Here is a 16,297-nt window from a genome sequence, read left to right on the forward strand (position 1 = left end):
AAGGGTCTAGCTCACAGTGATTCAATAGTTTTTTAAACTATTTTATTGAGGAAGACTAATTCTAAGGAGAGTGTGGGATGAGAGAGACAGACAGACAGACAGATGGAGAAGAATGGCCAGAGTCGGGGCAATCCACAACTTTTTTTTAAACATATAGGTCTGTCATTTTAATAGTAGATTTTTTTCAAGTCACTCATCATCTTTATTAGATTATTTTTTATCATAAAGGATGCTTGCTTTATTTTCATCATATAATTTTTCCCTTTTATTATATGAAATTGGCCAAATACAATTTTTTGTTTTTAATTATTATTAATGAGTCGCCATGAGGGTGCAGTTACAGAGTTTCATGTCTGTATTACAGTTATACAAAACTCCAACTTTAGGGAGAAAGCAGTAAGGGGAGCTCCAGACACTTGCTGCCCAGGGGTGGAGCCTGCTTTGGATCTGGGCAGAGGCGCGGTCTGCATGCTTGCTCCTGCTTCTCCTGCAGCCTTGCCGGGGCACCGCCGCCACCAGTAGCATGGCGCATCTTCAGCCTCCTCCCAGAGCTCATGTCATCCACCCTCTCTGCTGCCAAGCGCCAGGCGCTTCTCCCCGTGGCTTGTGCTCTCGGTACGACCAGCCATGTGTGTCTGACACCAGCTCACATTTCCTGCGGGTGTATTCCCGGAGACGGGGTAGGCCTGGGACCCCCCAGTTGGTTGGTTCGAGGGTGATTCTCCCCATGCGTGTCCCTGGTCTGCACCTTCCCTGCCACAGCCTACACGAGTTCCAGTTGCTCTGCTCCCTCCCCAACACTCGATGTCATTATTTTTTCCTTTTTAAAAAATTCTTCCTTGCCCTTTTTTTTCTTTCCCCTTTGGTGGGGGTCACAACCAGCCGTGCTCAGGGTTTCCCAGGGCTCTGTGCTATGTGTGCATTGCCTTTTAGGCAGTTGGAAGTTTATTTCAGAAGTTTAAGTAATATCAAGCCATTCACTACACTTCTAACTTCCAATCCATTAAAAACTACTATCAGAGCAGTTTTTGAGGCACTACTGTTAATTTTAAACTGATAAGAACAGATACTACACTTGATCTTAGCCAAAAGGGTTTACTCCTGCCTCTGTGCTTATGGATTACTCCTGGCACAACATGTGCTATGCCAGGATTCTAACTGGGGTCTGCCAGTGTACGACAAGGAGCTTAACCCTTTGCTGTTTCTTCAGTCTCTAAAGCAGTTTTTATCAGTCTACCATTTGTCACATTAAAAGATAACCAAGAATTTCAGTATCAGAATAGTTTTCACTGAAGATCTAGATGAAGAGATTTTATCAGTTTTCTCAGGGGGGTGAGGGTGTGCTTTTAGGTCACATTTGGTGGTGCTAGAATTTTCTTCCGACTCTCCCTTCAGGGATCATTTCAGAGTGATCACTGCCTGCAAGACAAGCACCCACCCGGACAGCTATACTATTGCTCCAGTCCCGAGTGTATTATTTTCTTGCCAGTTATGTGCCAGACGTATGAGTGCCAGGTACACTTTACTCAATACATAAACAACTCTAATACATTTTTATTTACTCACCAGGAGGGATGTTTTCCAGCATCATCCTGAGAACAGGATGTCCAGAGATCAATCATATGATCTTGTGTCCAACTATTTAGACTCAAGTTACAATATTTCATCCTGTCAGTATTGAGAGCCACCAGGGCTACACCTGGCAGTGCTCAGGGATCTTGTTTTGCTGGGGTTTGAACTAGATGTTCTTGCATGCAAGGCATGTGCTCAACACTTTGAGTTGCCTCTCTGGCCCTGTATAATTCCATTTAAAATTATTCTAACTGGGACAAGAAAGACAGTACAGTGAGTAAGACGCTTGCCTTTGGCCAGCCTGTATTCAATCCCTGTGATCCCATATGATCCCCCAAGTTCTGAAGGAGTAATTATGACACATTTTATTTGAGGGTCACATCTGCCAGTGCTCAGGGCTTATTCCTGACTCTGCATTCAGGGATCCCTTCTGGTGGGCGTGGTGGACTGTAAAAAACTAAAGCACACCGACGGGCGCCGACGGGCATGTGCACTCGAGGGCTCTCTGGGTGGCTCTGTCTCACCGCCCACATCAGAGCTCTGGGACCGCTGTGTGTGGCTGTTGGTCAAGGGTAGGCGATGGAAGGAAGAAGGCCAAACTGGTTGCTCGATCAGTTTATTTTGTTCTCTCTCTCTACTTCTCTCCCGGTTCTGGATCTCTCTCTGGATCTTCTTCTGTCTCCTTCTTCTGTCTCCCTGGTCTTCTGTCTCTCTTCTCTGCCCCACATTCTCAGTTTATATAGCAAATTACATATGGCAGTAGCACAAAGGTGGGTTTAACGTCAACAAATCAACAAAGTAGGGTAAGACCATTTCTTGAAGAGATTAACAAAATCTCATCTAGGGAAATTTCATCTAAGGAGATCCGCTCAAGGGTGTGATTCCAAACAAGGGTGTGTTAGGGTGTGAGCTAGTAATCTGCTTAAGTAGTTATAGTAAATCTACTTCTAATATTTCTAGCAATGTCATTCTGTATGAGCACAGTAAGAGATATAAAGTTTGGTTCTTCCTGAGGACATCTCACTATACATTCCAGACCACAGTCCTCAGGCCAGGTTAATCTTCCTAACCTCAGCAGGGTCCTAGTCTCGTCGTTACCTTTGAATTATGACAGCATTGTCCATGATCATTACAGTTGAGTATTGTGGCCCTTTGGCCTGGCCCATTTCGATGCCAGGGTAGCTCACAGCTTGCCCTGGGTCTATTCCATCCCTCGTCGGGAACCTGCTTTTGGGGTACTAGGAAAGCAGATGCCCAGGAGTAAATATTATTGGAGTCAATCAGCTCCCAAGTTACAAAGCATAATATTAACTGTCTTCCTGTGTCCATACAGAAAGGACATTGCTCTAAGGTAAACTAAGTTCCCTAAGGCAAGGCTAAAAGGACAAACCCCATGTTATCCTACAGTGGACCATATAGTGTACCAGGGATTGAGCTTGGCTCAGTTGCGTACAAGGCAAGTGCTCTACCCACTGTACTACCTCTCTGGCCCTGGGTATATTTTTTCTGTTTTTCTGGGACTAGGGGCTAGAGCGATAGCACAGCAGGTAGGGCATTTGCCTTGCATGCAGTCAACCCGGGTTCGATTCCTCTGTCCCTCTTGGAGAGCCCGGCAAGCTACCAAGAGTATCTCACCCGCATGGCAGAGCCTGGCAAGCTATCCATGGCGAATTCAATATGCCAAAAACAGTAACAACAGGTCTCACAATGGAGACGTTACTGGTGCCCACTCGAGCAAATTGATAAACAATGGGACAACAGTGCTATAGTGCTACTGTTAATTTAATACAGAAAATGTTTTTGATGTGGCATGAAATGTGATTTAAACAATGCAATTATACTTTGTGTATGGGGAGGCCTGGATTAAATCCCTGGCACCACATGGATTACTACTACTGGGAGCCACCCCAAGCGTGGAGCTGGGTGAGGCCCCAGTTTTTTTGATTAATGTTTTTAACTGGAACATAGTGTAGACTACAGATGTGTCTCATAGCTTTTATGAAATTACAGTTGCATGACATTAACAAACATTCATGGCAGTTTGATTGGTCATTTCTCTGGGGACCATATGGGGTGTCAGGGATTGAACCTGGGTCAGTTACATGCAAGGCAAGCTTGCTGTACTATCGTCCCTGCTGTACTATCCTTCTGACCCCTTGATGCCATCTTTCACTCCCTCGTCCTATATCCCAGAACTATTCATTTGTTTTCCCTCCCGCATGATCTCTAACTGGCATCCCTGTAACTGCCACACTCCTGTCACACTGGCAGCCAATGGTGGGGCCTTCAGCTTCCTCGTGAACCCCTCCCATGTTCCAGACTCAATCCCACGCATCCATCCCCAGAGCTGGGCTGTGGAGTGCACTCTGCATGCTTATCTGGTTTGACTCTGCAGACCTTGACAATGACCAAGCTGAACCCCATCTCTCCTTTCCTCCTGCCACACCTTCATAATCCCCCACACTCTGCACCCCAGTGCCTGCATGCCTCTCCCTGTATGCCTCAGACGGCAGCTCGGTTGGCAGAAAAACGGTCTCCTTTGTGAGATTCTGTAAGAAACTCCCAGCCTGGCAGAGCCTCCGGGAGCCTGTTCCCACACCCTTGTGGCCAGAGAAGTCCTAACTTACAAAAAAGTTTTTAAGAATCCTAATGACCTTGTAGGTGTCCTTATGACTTTCATAAAGTCACGTGTTACTGGCTGGTAACATGTTTATTTGTTCTAAAATTAAGGGAATGGGATAGTGATGAGAAGGACAATTGTTAGCCCTGCTTTTACACATGCCTTTGAAACCTCCCATCATTGCAGAGAAGCAAAGAAATATGTTTGTACTCGAGAGCAGGCACATTTCCCCCAGTCCTCCTGAATCTTAAGAAGGCAAAAAAAAGCATGTGTATCGTTTGTTTGCAGTATCTTATGATGATTGCTTGAAATAGACTTTACACAAGGACTTTCCCCACCCACAAAACTTATGTTCCTACTGTTCCTATTTAAAACAGAGCATACATTTACTATTTTCATGACCATCAAGGATCAGAGTTGGCATATTTTAATCACACATGACTTTTATTAACCATACTTGCTTGGATCCTGATCCAAGGTGGGGGTTCAATGCCTGATTATTGAATCGCATGGGAAGCAAATATCAACATGCACTGTCAATCTGATGCATTATACAAGCAAGATGGAGTGATATTTCCCTTGAAGACACCAACAGAAGCTGGATTCATGGACCAGGACTTCCAGAATACCACACAGGACCATCATGAGATCACTCGGTATCCATCAGTCTGCTACATTCCTCTCAACTTTCAAGTCTCTTTCTGGAAGAGGGTTCTCCCCTGGACTGGGAGATAGTACACGGATTAGGGTACATGCCTTGCACCTGAGTTTGATCCCCAGCACCTCTGAACATGCTGAGTGTACCCCCTGAGAGCCCCCCAAAACACCACCAGATTAACCCTGGGGTCCCCAGCACCGCAGAGCCTGAATAGCATGTGTCCTTCCTTGAACAGTTGCATTGAATTGCATGGCCTAGCTGGCTGAGAATCAGTAGTCCCCAGGCCCCCAAAGTATGACTTGGGAGCACTCCACAACCGAAATAAACAACAATGTTATCTCTCTTCCTGCTCAAATGCCAGGAGTCTTCCGAGGCCCATCTTCAGGCCTCTGGGGCATCATTGCAGGCAACCAAAGCCACATCTCCTTCTGCCTACTCAAGAAACAACTGATATTACCCAAACTCATTTGCCCTCAATCATATCTGCTCATTTTTGAGCCCCTCATTGCAAGTCATCTTTATCAGTTAAGGGAGTTTGGGGGTGGGGCTTCCCTAGGGGTGCTCAGAGAACCAAGTGACTCCTCCTGGCAATTCTTGACCACTGGGCCAGTGGTTCTATGCAACTGCTGGACTTCAAATCTCCTGTAAGTCCCAGAGAAATATTCTGAAATGTCTTGCATGGGGTTAACCTCAGTTCAATCCCTAGCACCACATTATTTCTCAAACATCGATCGCACCACTGGGTGCAGCTCTAGAGACCCAGAAGTACCTCTGGGTGGCTTGGATAATCCCTGGCATCATAGGACCTGAGCAGCACCATATCCCTGGGCCCTCGCCTCATGCCTGCAAAGCAGGTGCTCTACCACCGAGGCCCCCTCATCCAGGAAAAATGCTGCAGAAAGATCCCTCCCCCACGGACTGGGAAAGGTGGGTACCCCTATAGAGCAGGGGATGTGGGTCCTGTGGGAGGCTGAGACCTCTGGCTGGGCTTTAGGAACCACTGCCCAGCTTCTGGGACAGGAAAAGGCTTGCCCTGTGCGTGCAAAGAGCGGCCTCACGTGACCTGTGATCACCTGCCAGGTGATTGATGAGGCACACAAAGTCCGTGTGGAGAAATTTGCCCTTCAGAGGGTGGGACCTGATGGGGTGTTCTGATAGAGATAGAGGATGAGGCATGTGACAGCGTGCTGCTCCTAGAAATGCGTGACTCACAGCGACTCACCATGGCAGCTCCAGTCGAGGCAACCTGGACTTGGAAACTGTCACCATTCCACATGCTTTTGGCTTCAGCCCTTTGCACCAAGAACGAAAAAGAGGCATGCTTTAGAGCAATGCTCCCCAAAAGAGAATGTGTGTGCAAATTCCCTGGGGAGTGATAAAAATGCAGATTTCATGCCAGAGAGATAGTACAGGAAGTCAGGCTCTTGCCTGGCATCCTGTCCCTTCATACAACCCTGGTTTGGATTTTTAGCACTGCGTAAGGCCCCCTGAGCACCGCCAGGGGTCACTCCTGAGCACAGAGGTGTCTCTTGAACACTGAGGAGTAGAGCACCCCCTGCTCAAGAATTAATGAAATAAAATGCACGTTCCTATTCTAACGGTCTGGGCAGAAATTAGAAATGAGATTCCTCATGGGGGTCTGAGCTGCCCTTGCCGCAGGTCTGTGGACCACCCTGTGCAGTAGCAGAACTTGAGAATAAGAGCAGATGAAATTCACCTCTCCCTGCTCAATTAGGAGTGAGGATGGCCAGGACCACGCTTGGGTGCTGGTCAAGCGTGTGTGCCGAGTCTATCAATGGGGATGTGATGACTCAGCATCAGAAATGAGCAAGTCACAGGTAGGAGCTGGGTAGGGGGGCACAGAAATAGACTACCTTGGCTTGAATGTCTATCACATGCCACAATCTCAGTTTGATTTTTACATTTAGCAAGGCAGTATTAATGATTAATAACCACCATGAAATTAAGGTTTGGAAAGAAAAAGTCTTTTTCTCCAAGATATTAGAGCTAGCTGGAATTTGAAACAGGTCTGTTAAATCCCTAGATCCATCTGATCCCACCATTCTTTGTTTGGGAGGAACTAAAATGTGAGTGGTTCTGCATGTAACTTCACTTGTCACTTGTCACTGGTCATCCCGTTGATCTTTGATTTGCTCAAGCAGGCGCCAGTAACGTCTCCATTTGTCCCTGTCTCAAGCTAGTGCAGCCCAATGATATCTGCTTGCTCCAGGAACAGGAAGAGCCTCAAATTGTTCATTCAGGGATTTGACGAAGAAATCTGACCATCTAGTTGGTGGGCGGCCACGAGGTCTTCTGACATCCCGTGGGATCCAGTTGGTAACAGCTCTAGTCCAGCGGTCGTCTCTGAATCGCATTACATGACCGGCCCATCTGATTTTTGATGCCTTGGCAAACAAGACAGCGTCTCTGATTCTTGACCGTCGATGGAGGTCAGAACTCCGGATTCCTTCTCTCACTTGAGTGAAACGTGATACTCCTAGCATAGCTCTTTCGATTCCTCTTTGGGATACCCTGATAGCGTTCTCATCCTGTTTGGGTAGGGCCCAGGTCTCGGAGGCATATGTTAGTGCAGAAAGAACAGTGGAATCAAAAAGATGTGCCCAGAGTCAGAGGTTCTTTTTTCTCTTAACCACTTCTTTGATGCTCTTGAAGGCATTCCATGCTTCTCTCTTCCTCCTGCACAGTTCTGGCACCAAGCCGTTCTTCATGTTGATTTCTCGACCCAGGTACATATAGCTGCTGCATTTGGAGATGTTTGTTCCATTGAGAGCAAATGGAGCTTCAAGGACCAGTTCGTTTTTCATGAACATCATGTTGTTGAGATTCAGCTGCAATCCGACCTTTCCACACTCGTGGTTGAAGTCGGCCAGCATTTGTGCCGCTTGGCTAATGTTTGGTGTTATGAGAACGATGTCATCAGCGAAGCGGAGGTGGTGCAATTGCCGACCATCTATCTTCACTCCCATTCCTTCCCATTCTAGTCGTCACATGATGTTCTCGAGGGTGGCACTGAAGAGTTTCAGTGAAATGGTATCACCCTGCCGCACCCCTCTCTTTACATCAATGATCACTTCCTTGTAGAATGATGAGATCCTGTGGTGAATCCACAATACAGCTCAAGGAGGATTTTGATATACTGAATTTCAAAGCACTGTTTGTCCAGGGCTTCACTGACCACCTTAGTCTCAACAGTCCTCTCGGAAAGCCCGGCAAGCTACCAAGAGTATCCCGCCCACACAGCAGAGACCTGTGGCTTATTCAATATGCCAACAACAGTAACAACAATTGGCCTCATTCACCTGTCACCGAAAGAGCCCCCAATATAGCAGCGTTAAGAAAGATGAGCAGGGGCCGGAGCGAAAGCACAGCAGGTAGGGCGTTTGACTTGCACGAGGCCGACCCAGGTTCGATCCCCGGCATCCCATATGGTCCCCCAAGCACTGCCAGGAGCAATTCCTGAGTGCAAATCCAGGAGTAACCCCTGAGCATCGCTGGGTGTGACCCAAAAAGCAAAAAAAAAAAAAAAAGATGAGCAAGGAGAGGCTGAAAAAATCTCGGGGATGAACTAGACTGCTGAAATGAAGAAAGACTAAAATGATTGTCTATACTTTCAATGCACGTACGCTGGCATCAGAAGCATCCATGGAGGACCTGATGGTGCAAGCGCAGAAGATCAAGTATGACATCATTGGTCTGACCAAAACAAGGAGACATCAATCACATCACACCATTTTTGACACTGGAGAAGAATTGTTCCTTGGAACTTGCGACAACAGAGGTGTGGTTGCATTGGTGTCCTTGTCAACACGAACTTGGCCATGAGCATTGATTCATTCGAATGCCTAACAACCTGAATTGGACGATTACACTTGAATAGATGTGGCTCACTGCCTGCAGTTTCTATCTTCGTCATCTACACACCAACTTCCAACTACGATGAAGAAGAAATTGAGTGGTTCTACATGGAACTGGAGAAGTTCTATAAAGAAGACCACACCTTCTACAAGATCATTGTTGGTGATTTTAATGCCAAGATAGGTTCGAGAAGGTCACCCGAAGAACTCCACATTGGGACACATAGCCTAGAATGGAACGATCAGGGTGAGAGACTGTCTGAATTCATCATGTCGACCAAGACCATCCATGGTAACTCACAGTTCCAGAAGGCCGAATCTAAACACTGGACATGGGAGTCTCCTGGTGGACAGTTCCACAATGAAATTGACCACATCATATTCAATCGAAGGTTTTGCCTGACCGATGTCACTGTTGTTCCAAAATTCCAAACAGGATCGGACCACCGTCTCCTTCATGCAAAATTCTACTTCACGGAGTGGGGAGAAAAGTCTGCAAAATTTAAGTCTAAGAAGGCAACTCCCAGAATGACCACCAAGTGGGAGCTCTTTGGCACTATTGCAGCGATGTGGGAAGATGCTGTCCTTGACAACATCAACGAGGAATACAATCCACTGGTTCAGCACCTCCATGACTGTTCGAAGAATGCCAAGTGAGAAAGCCACAAACAGATGCCTGTCTTCGGAAACTCTTGAGCTCATTCGTCAAAGTGGTTTGGTGCGAGCCTCAGGCAACGACAAGCTAACGTCCGAGCTCACAAAGCTGTGCAGAGATGCGATAAAGGAAGACCTCACAGAGAGAAGAGCAGCAGTGTTGGCTAGTGCAGCAGAACCCGGGAAAAGTATTCACAGTGCTCACCTGTCCTTCACCAACTACAAGACCAAGATGACTGCACTCTGATGTCCCGATGGATCTATCACATCTTCCAGAAAGGCAATGGAGAGGATTATTCACGACTTCTACTCAGATCTCTTTGACAGCCATGTCCACCTGCCCACATACCAAATTCCACAGGATGGATATGTTGTTCCCAACATTCTCCCTTCTGAAACCTGACACGCCATTTCATTGGTAAAGACGCGAACAGCACCTGGTCTGGACAAGGTCAGACCCAAACACCTGAAGAATCTGCCACCTTGACTTAAAGCAGGGCCCTATTGCTTCAAGCACTGATAAGAAATGATGCACGGTAGGCTCTAGAAGAACCTCAAACTGTTTATTTCCCCTCCATTTAAATTTTCACTTGGTGCTATCCATTCTACTACTAAAATCTCCTAATCTTGGAGCAAGAGAGATAGTACAGCGGGCAGAGTTCTTGCCTTGCATGAGGCCAACAAAACAAACGACAGACAGCAGGCAGATTGGGTGATAGTTGCTGATGTCGTGGGTGTCTCCCTTCTTGTACAACAGAATGGTCCTACTGGTTTTCCACTGAGACGGAACCTTGCATTCAGACAGGTAGCATGTAAAGAGTTGAGCCAGTGTATTGATGAAAAACGAACTGGTCCCTGAAGCTCCATTTGCTCTCAATGGAACAAACATCTCCAAATGCAGCAGCTATGTGTACCTGGGTCGAGAAATCAACATGAAGAACGGCTTGGTGCCAGAACTGTGCAGGAGGAAGAGAGAAGCATGGAATGCCTTCAAGAGCGTCTCATCAACCCAGAAGAAAGGCTTAAGGCTGTACACAGTCTCCTCCAAAGAAATCACAGATTGTACAGCAAACAAAGCTCTGCGTCACCAGCCTGCACCCAAGACTGCCGTTAGGGTGACTTTCCTCTCCCTTCAGGCTGGACGATACAAGATGTTCATTTAAAGTTAGTTTCTCTCTTCAATTGTGGACAAGAAGCTACTAAAACATGGGTTGTAAGATTTGCACGGACTATGATTCTAAAAATGATTCTATGATTCTGTACAAACATGATAGACAAGAAGCCAACGTTCTGAATGTGCCTTAACATTAAGAGTGAACACGAGAATGTTTTGTTCAGCATCTATTAATTTCTTTAAAATTTTTACTGGAGCCATATGCCTCAGTCAGCAGTGTTAAGCTCATTACCAACGTCATGTGTGAGTTTCATTATTAACAGAGAGAGAGACAGTATGTGGGATCATACACTTGCATTGCGGACAGTCCACCCAGGTTCAATCTTCAGCACTAACAGGAGTGATCCCTGAGCACAGAGTCTGGAATAATACCCAAGCACAGTCAGGTATAGTAAAAAACAAACAAACAAAAATGATGAACCTAGACTTTTCAAAATGAACCGCCCAAGGGGCCAGAGCAATAGTAGCACAGTGGATAGGGTATTTGACTTGCACACAGCCAATCCAGGTTTGATCCTTGACACCCCATATGGTCCCCTGACCCTGAGCACCACTAGGAGTAAATCCTGAGTGCAGAGCCAGGAGTAACCCCTGAGCATAGCCAGGTGTGCTTTCCCTCTCCCCCCCACCCCCAAGAAATGAGCGGTCCATAAGCTCAGTCTTAGTATCTTTCTCTCCTCCCCCATCTACATCCCCCTGGCCCACTCTGAGCCTTCAGGTAACACTTGAGTGTAGTTAGCCAGAGGCCCAGAATGTTCTTCCTGGCGAGGGGGAGGGTGGTGGTGGTAAAGAGCTTCTCAACCTTCTCAACAATCAACTCAGGGCTTTGACACACATCGGCACATTCCTCACCCCCAGCCCAGCCCACAGCTTATAACTAAAGATTAGACCATACAAATGGGGGTTCATGAAACAACATGGGCTCAGCAGAGAATGGACTACAGGTGGAAGAGTGATAAAACAAGGTTCTGCCCTTTCCTTCTGGACCCCACTTCTCCCCACATCTCTATTTCCCCAAGACCTGGACTAGCCACTCACTTGGGAAAAGGTACCACATGCTCCAAGATGCCTGGAGCCTGGCGTCCTCTGTTTGAAAAGTGAGTAAATCAACCAAGTATTCCAATAGAGTTGAGGATTGCTGTGTTTTCATTAAAATTCAGGATTTGTGATTGATCGCCAAGCCTTCCTCTAGTTATATCATCATTTTTACATCTTAACTTTAAGTAAGAAATTATTTTTTTTAATTTACAAATAGTTAAAGACTGAGAATAATGTACTGATTTTTTTTTACTCTGAAAAGAGCTGAGTGCATATATGTCTTCTCTGTTGTGTTTAGTTTTGGTTTGAAATAAAGTGTGGAACCATGTGTATTCTTTAACCATAGGACACATTGTCAGAGGGACAGGGAAATTCTCTGTCTGCTGCAGAGTCCACAACTGCGATTACAACCTCCCTGTGCGGGTGAGGAATGCCAAGGCCCTCATACAAATTTATGGTGAATTAGATTCTAAGAGCTCAGTTTCCCACCTCAGTGCTTGAAGCAATAGGGCCCTGCTTTAAGTCAAGGAGCCAAACATTGAACAGTTTGTCCACAAGATCCCTATGTCTTTGGATTTTAACCCCAATCTTAGTAGATGCCACCAGTAAGGAAAAGAGAGGCTAGAGGGATAGGCAGAGGGAGGAGGGCCAGGAGGGCCAAACCCCTCTCTGGGGTGAGGCAGTGGGATGATAACAGGGAGCACATTTCTGATAAGCACCAAGAGTCCTTTCAATCATGCAGAGCTGGCAAATTGCACCAGTGGCAGCAGCTGGAAACCCCAACTGGATCAGTCGTGAGGAGCCTGAGTCAGTGGTCAGCCCCCTTAGACGCAGCCCTGCCAGCCCTTGGCAGTTCTTGGCTTCATCCCTGCTGACTGGCTGCACCCAGGCTGCAGTGGGTCTCAGCCCCTCCCACTCCCCCGAGTCACAGAGAGCTGACGTCTTTGCTAAGAACCCCCAGAGCAGCCGCCTGGCCCAGAATGGGGCCAGAAGGGTCATTCATCCCCCCTCCTTTACCTGGCCCAGGTGGAAGCAAAGAGAAACCCACCATGCTGGGAACAATGTCCTGATGCTAACCAGGAGGAAGCCGTGAAAGGGGTTGTAAATGAGAGAGGGTCAGGGAACAGGGGCGTTCCACTCCCAGCAGTATTGTTTCCCCAAAACATCAATCCTTCCCTTGTTCAGCCTACTAATCTAGAGAGACTGAGACTATTCTCCTGACTCTCTCCACCCTGTCTCTCACTGGAACATTATTAGCACTGTAGCACTGTCATCCCGTTGTTCATCGATTTGCTGGAGCAGGCACCAGTAACGTCTCCATTGTGAGACCTGTTGTTACTGTTTTTGGCATATCAAATACGCCATGGGTAGCTTGCCACGCTTTGCTGTGCGGGTGTAATACTCTTGGTAGCTTGCCGGGCTCTCCAAGAGGGACAGAGGAATTAAACCCAGGTCAGCTGCGTGCAAGGCAAACGCCCTACCTACTGTACTATTGCTTCAGCCCAGAACATTATTAGTACTCTTAGTTCTCAAAGTTAAAAAATAGCATCAGCAGGGACATTGCTGGACAATCTAGCTTCTTTCCTTTGTGCCCCACAGGACTGGTGCCACTTCCTCGAGCTGTCAGAGCACCACCTGCAGGAGCTGTGTGGGACCCTCACCGGAACATCCCGCTGTCCTTGGTTTCTCTGTGCAGTGCACAACCTGCACCCCCTTAGGCTGTGAACTCCAGGGACCGCAGGACCACGTGCTGGGGCTCTCATGGGCCTACATTTGGTATCAAAGGCAGAATAACTTTGGAGAGATACTGCAGTAGGAAAGGCATTTGCCTAACAGGCAACCGACCCCAGTTCAATCCCCAACATCCCATAGGCTCCTCCAAGTACCGCCAGGAGTGAGCCCTGGGCAGGTGTATACTCTGAGCACAGCACATTCTGTGGCCCCCAGACCATATTGCAGATGCCAATATGTGCAAGTGGATGGCAGCAGACACTGGCATCCTGGGAACTTGCATAGGAGAATGTGGCAGCTCCTGGCACAGTCCCTACCCTGGGTGCAGGTTCCTGCCAAGTTGCTCTCCACATTCCCCACCGGGCACCTTTGGATTCCAGGACCACGTGCCCCGAGAGTGCACTGGTGGCCCTGAAGCCTTGGATCCCGTTGCTGCCACACAGAGTGTGCAATCCCTGGCACACCTCAAAACCAGATGAATTAATTAAAAATAGAAAGGTGATGCATGCGGGCACATGATAAAGAGAGTGAGCAGAGATGCCATCTGCGTTGTACTCACGACACTGTCGGCTCTTGAATGGAACCGAATAATTGAAGAGTACTGATGGACTCCAACCACAGGCACCACCAGGCCTTCTCCCCTCCCCCCACACCCCACCCCCGTCCCTGGCATCGCACTCCCCTGGGAGGACGGGGGAGGTTGCAGAGAGACACTCTACTAATGCCCACAGCGTGCTGTTTGGCCGGGCTTCTAGGGAATGCCTACCACAAAGAGCACCCCCCTCCTTCAGAGTGGCTTTCTGGGTCACCAGGGGGGTTGGCTCCCATCTGGGCCTCTTTGTCTGACTGTTTACGAACCCAAATGCCGTGGACTCAGAAGACACTGCTGCAGAGAACGCTGTGTCCTGGACTGGCGTCCCGGTCTCCCTCAGCGGGGGGGCGGGGGGGAGTGCGTTTACTCCTTAGTAATCTCTCTGCCATTGAGAGGAACTCTGGCCGGGACCTAGGAGTGCTCGCTCCTGCAGCATTCTCCTGCGGGAACTGGTCCCTTCTCTTACCTGCTGGCGCTCTCTCTCTCTCTCTCTCTCTCTCTCTCTCTCTCTCTCTCTCTCTCTCTCTCTCTCTCTCTCTCTCTCTCTCTCTCCCCCTCTCTCAGCACACACAAGAGCGGGTGCTGTCCCATGATGTGGTCCCCACAAAGAATTTGCATAACAACCTATTTATAGAGAGCTGGGAGCCCGTGGAATGAGTGTGAACTCAGAAATGAGTGTGAACTGTGGCTTGCCTAGAAAACAGACAGATGTAAGAGATTGTAGAAAAAAATATTTGAATCATGCCACTAGCCAGAATTTAGTTCTCTTTCATCCCCACGTTTTCATCTCACTCCCGGGCCCTCTTGCACAGATATTGCGCACTGCTTCAAGCCCTTCCTAGAAGGAGTTGTGTCATTAATAAAGAGAACTCTGACAAGGCAATCACGTCCTTCCAGTATCTTCCGGTACTAGTGGGGCTCTGCAGTCTAAAATATTATTTTAGTTATTGGCGAGTCGCTGGGGTCCCACTCAGTGGTACTCAGTGCTCAGAAGTCCCTCGTGACAGTGCTCGGGAGACCATATGCCGCTAGAAAGCAAACCTGGCCTCCTGCATGCAAAGCATGTTCTTAGTTTGCTGTGCTCTCTCTCCAGCCCTAACATTTGATTTTATATAAAACATAGCCATGGTTCCATGGCAGGGCAGATGTCCATCCAGTGAGGAACAGGGACATAAATTGCTTTAAGTTCCCAAGAGTGGACTCTGGACGGGGACTGGGATCAGGGTGTCATCTGCTGGGACAGCCAGATGGAAGAGGAAAGAAAGCAAGTGCAAGAGTCTGGGCTGACTGGAGAGAAAGAAACTTCTAGAAGCAGGAACTCTATGAAGAAGGTCAAAGAGGAGACACTTTTGTAACATATTCCCCTGTGACTGAGCAGACAGTAGGTGGATGATGAAGTCAGAGGACAAGGAGAAGGAAGGATTTGTTGGCTGAATGACAGGGGTGTTTGGGGGGCTGGAGGAAAGACTCAAGGATACCTGCTCCCTGTTACCTGGGAGTGGGGTGGGGGAATCTCATCATTTCTTCAATCATCCAAAGCCAGGGCAAGTGGATGGCAGCAGACACTGGCTATCCCGGGAACTTGTGTAGGAGAATGTGGTGGCTCCCAGTACAGCCCCTGCCCTTGTCCAGGTTCCTGCAAACTTGTCTCCACATTCCCCACGGGGCACCTTTGCCTGCCAGGACTACATGTACTGAGAGTGCACTGGCAGCCCTGCCGCCTTGACACTTGTTGCTGCCACACAGAGTGTGCAATCCCTGGCACACCTCAACCCACCAAAGGTGCGTGAGCACCACTACCAAGAATGCAACCACGGTCAACAACAGCAGCCACCCAAAGGGAAGGGATGGTGGGAATCAGGAACTTTGGGCTGGTACCTCAGTCTGTCCTAGCACACACCTGGTTATCAGACAAGTTGCCTAAATGCTGTGGGCCTCAGTTTCCTCACCTGCAACATGGGAATAATGGAATGTACCCGGTGGGATGTCTGTGACGGTTGGGTGTTTCTACAGAGGGGAGCACAGGGCCCCAAACGGGGCCGATGCTTTTCACACTCTCATTGTTCCTTGGAGGGTGCGTCCATAAGGAGTTCAAGGAAACAGAGCCGCTTCCTTTCATCCTGTCCCAGGCTCTGTGGCTGCTTCCTTGCTTCCTTGGGATTCGTATTCCTCCTTCTGGGGAACACATAGCCTTATTGACTCCTTATTGTAGCAGGACAAGAATATTAGGCTGGGAGGGGTAGAGTTGCCTGAACCTCATGATTCTAATCAATGGCCTGGACCTATGGCCTTCCTCCCAGGCACACATCAGAGTTGCAGGGGGCACCTGGAGGGAGGGCGGACACCCCCCCCCCCCCCCGCCCCGCACCCAGAGGACAAGGAA

General features: G+C 48.2%; 1 pseudogene; it reads right to left on the reverse strand.

Moving 5' to 3' along the window:
• Positions 1-939: 939 nt before the first annotated feature.
• LOC129402713 (U2 spliceosomal RNA) lies at positions 940-1,097 on the reverse strand (annotated as a pseudogene).
• Positions 1,098-16,297: the final 15,200 nt, after the last annotated feature.

Source organism: Sorex araneus, chromosome 2 (genome assembly GCF_027595985.1).
Source record: "Sorex araneus isolate mSorAra2 chromosome 2, mSorAra2.pri, whole genome shotgun sequence".
NCBI classification, from domain to species: domain Eukaryota; kingdom Metazoa; phylum Chordata; class Mammalia; order Eulipotyphla; family Soricidae; genus Sorex; species Sorex araneus.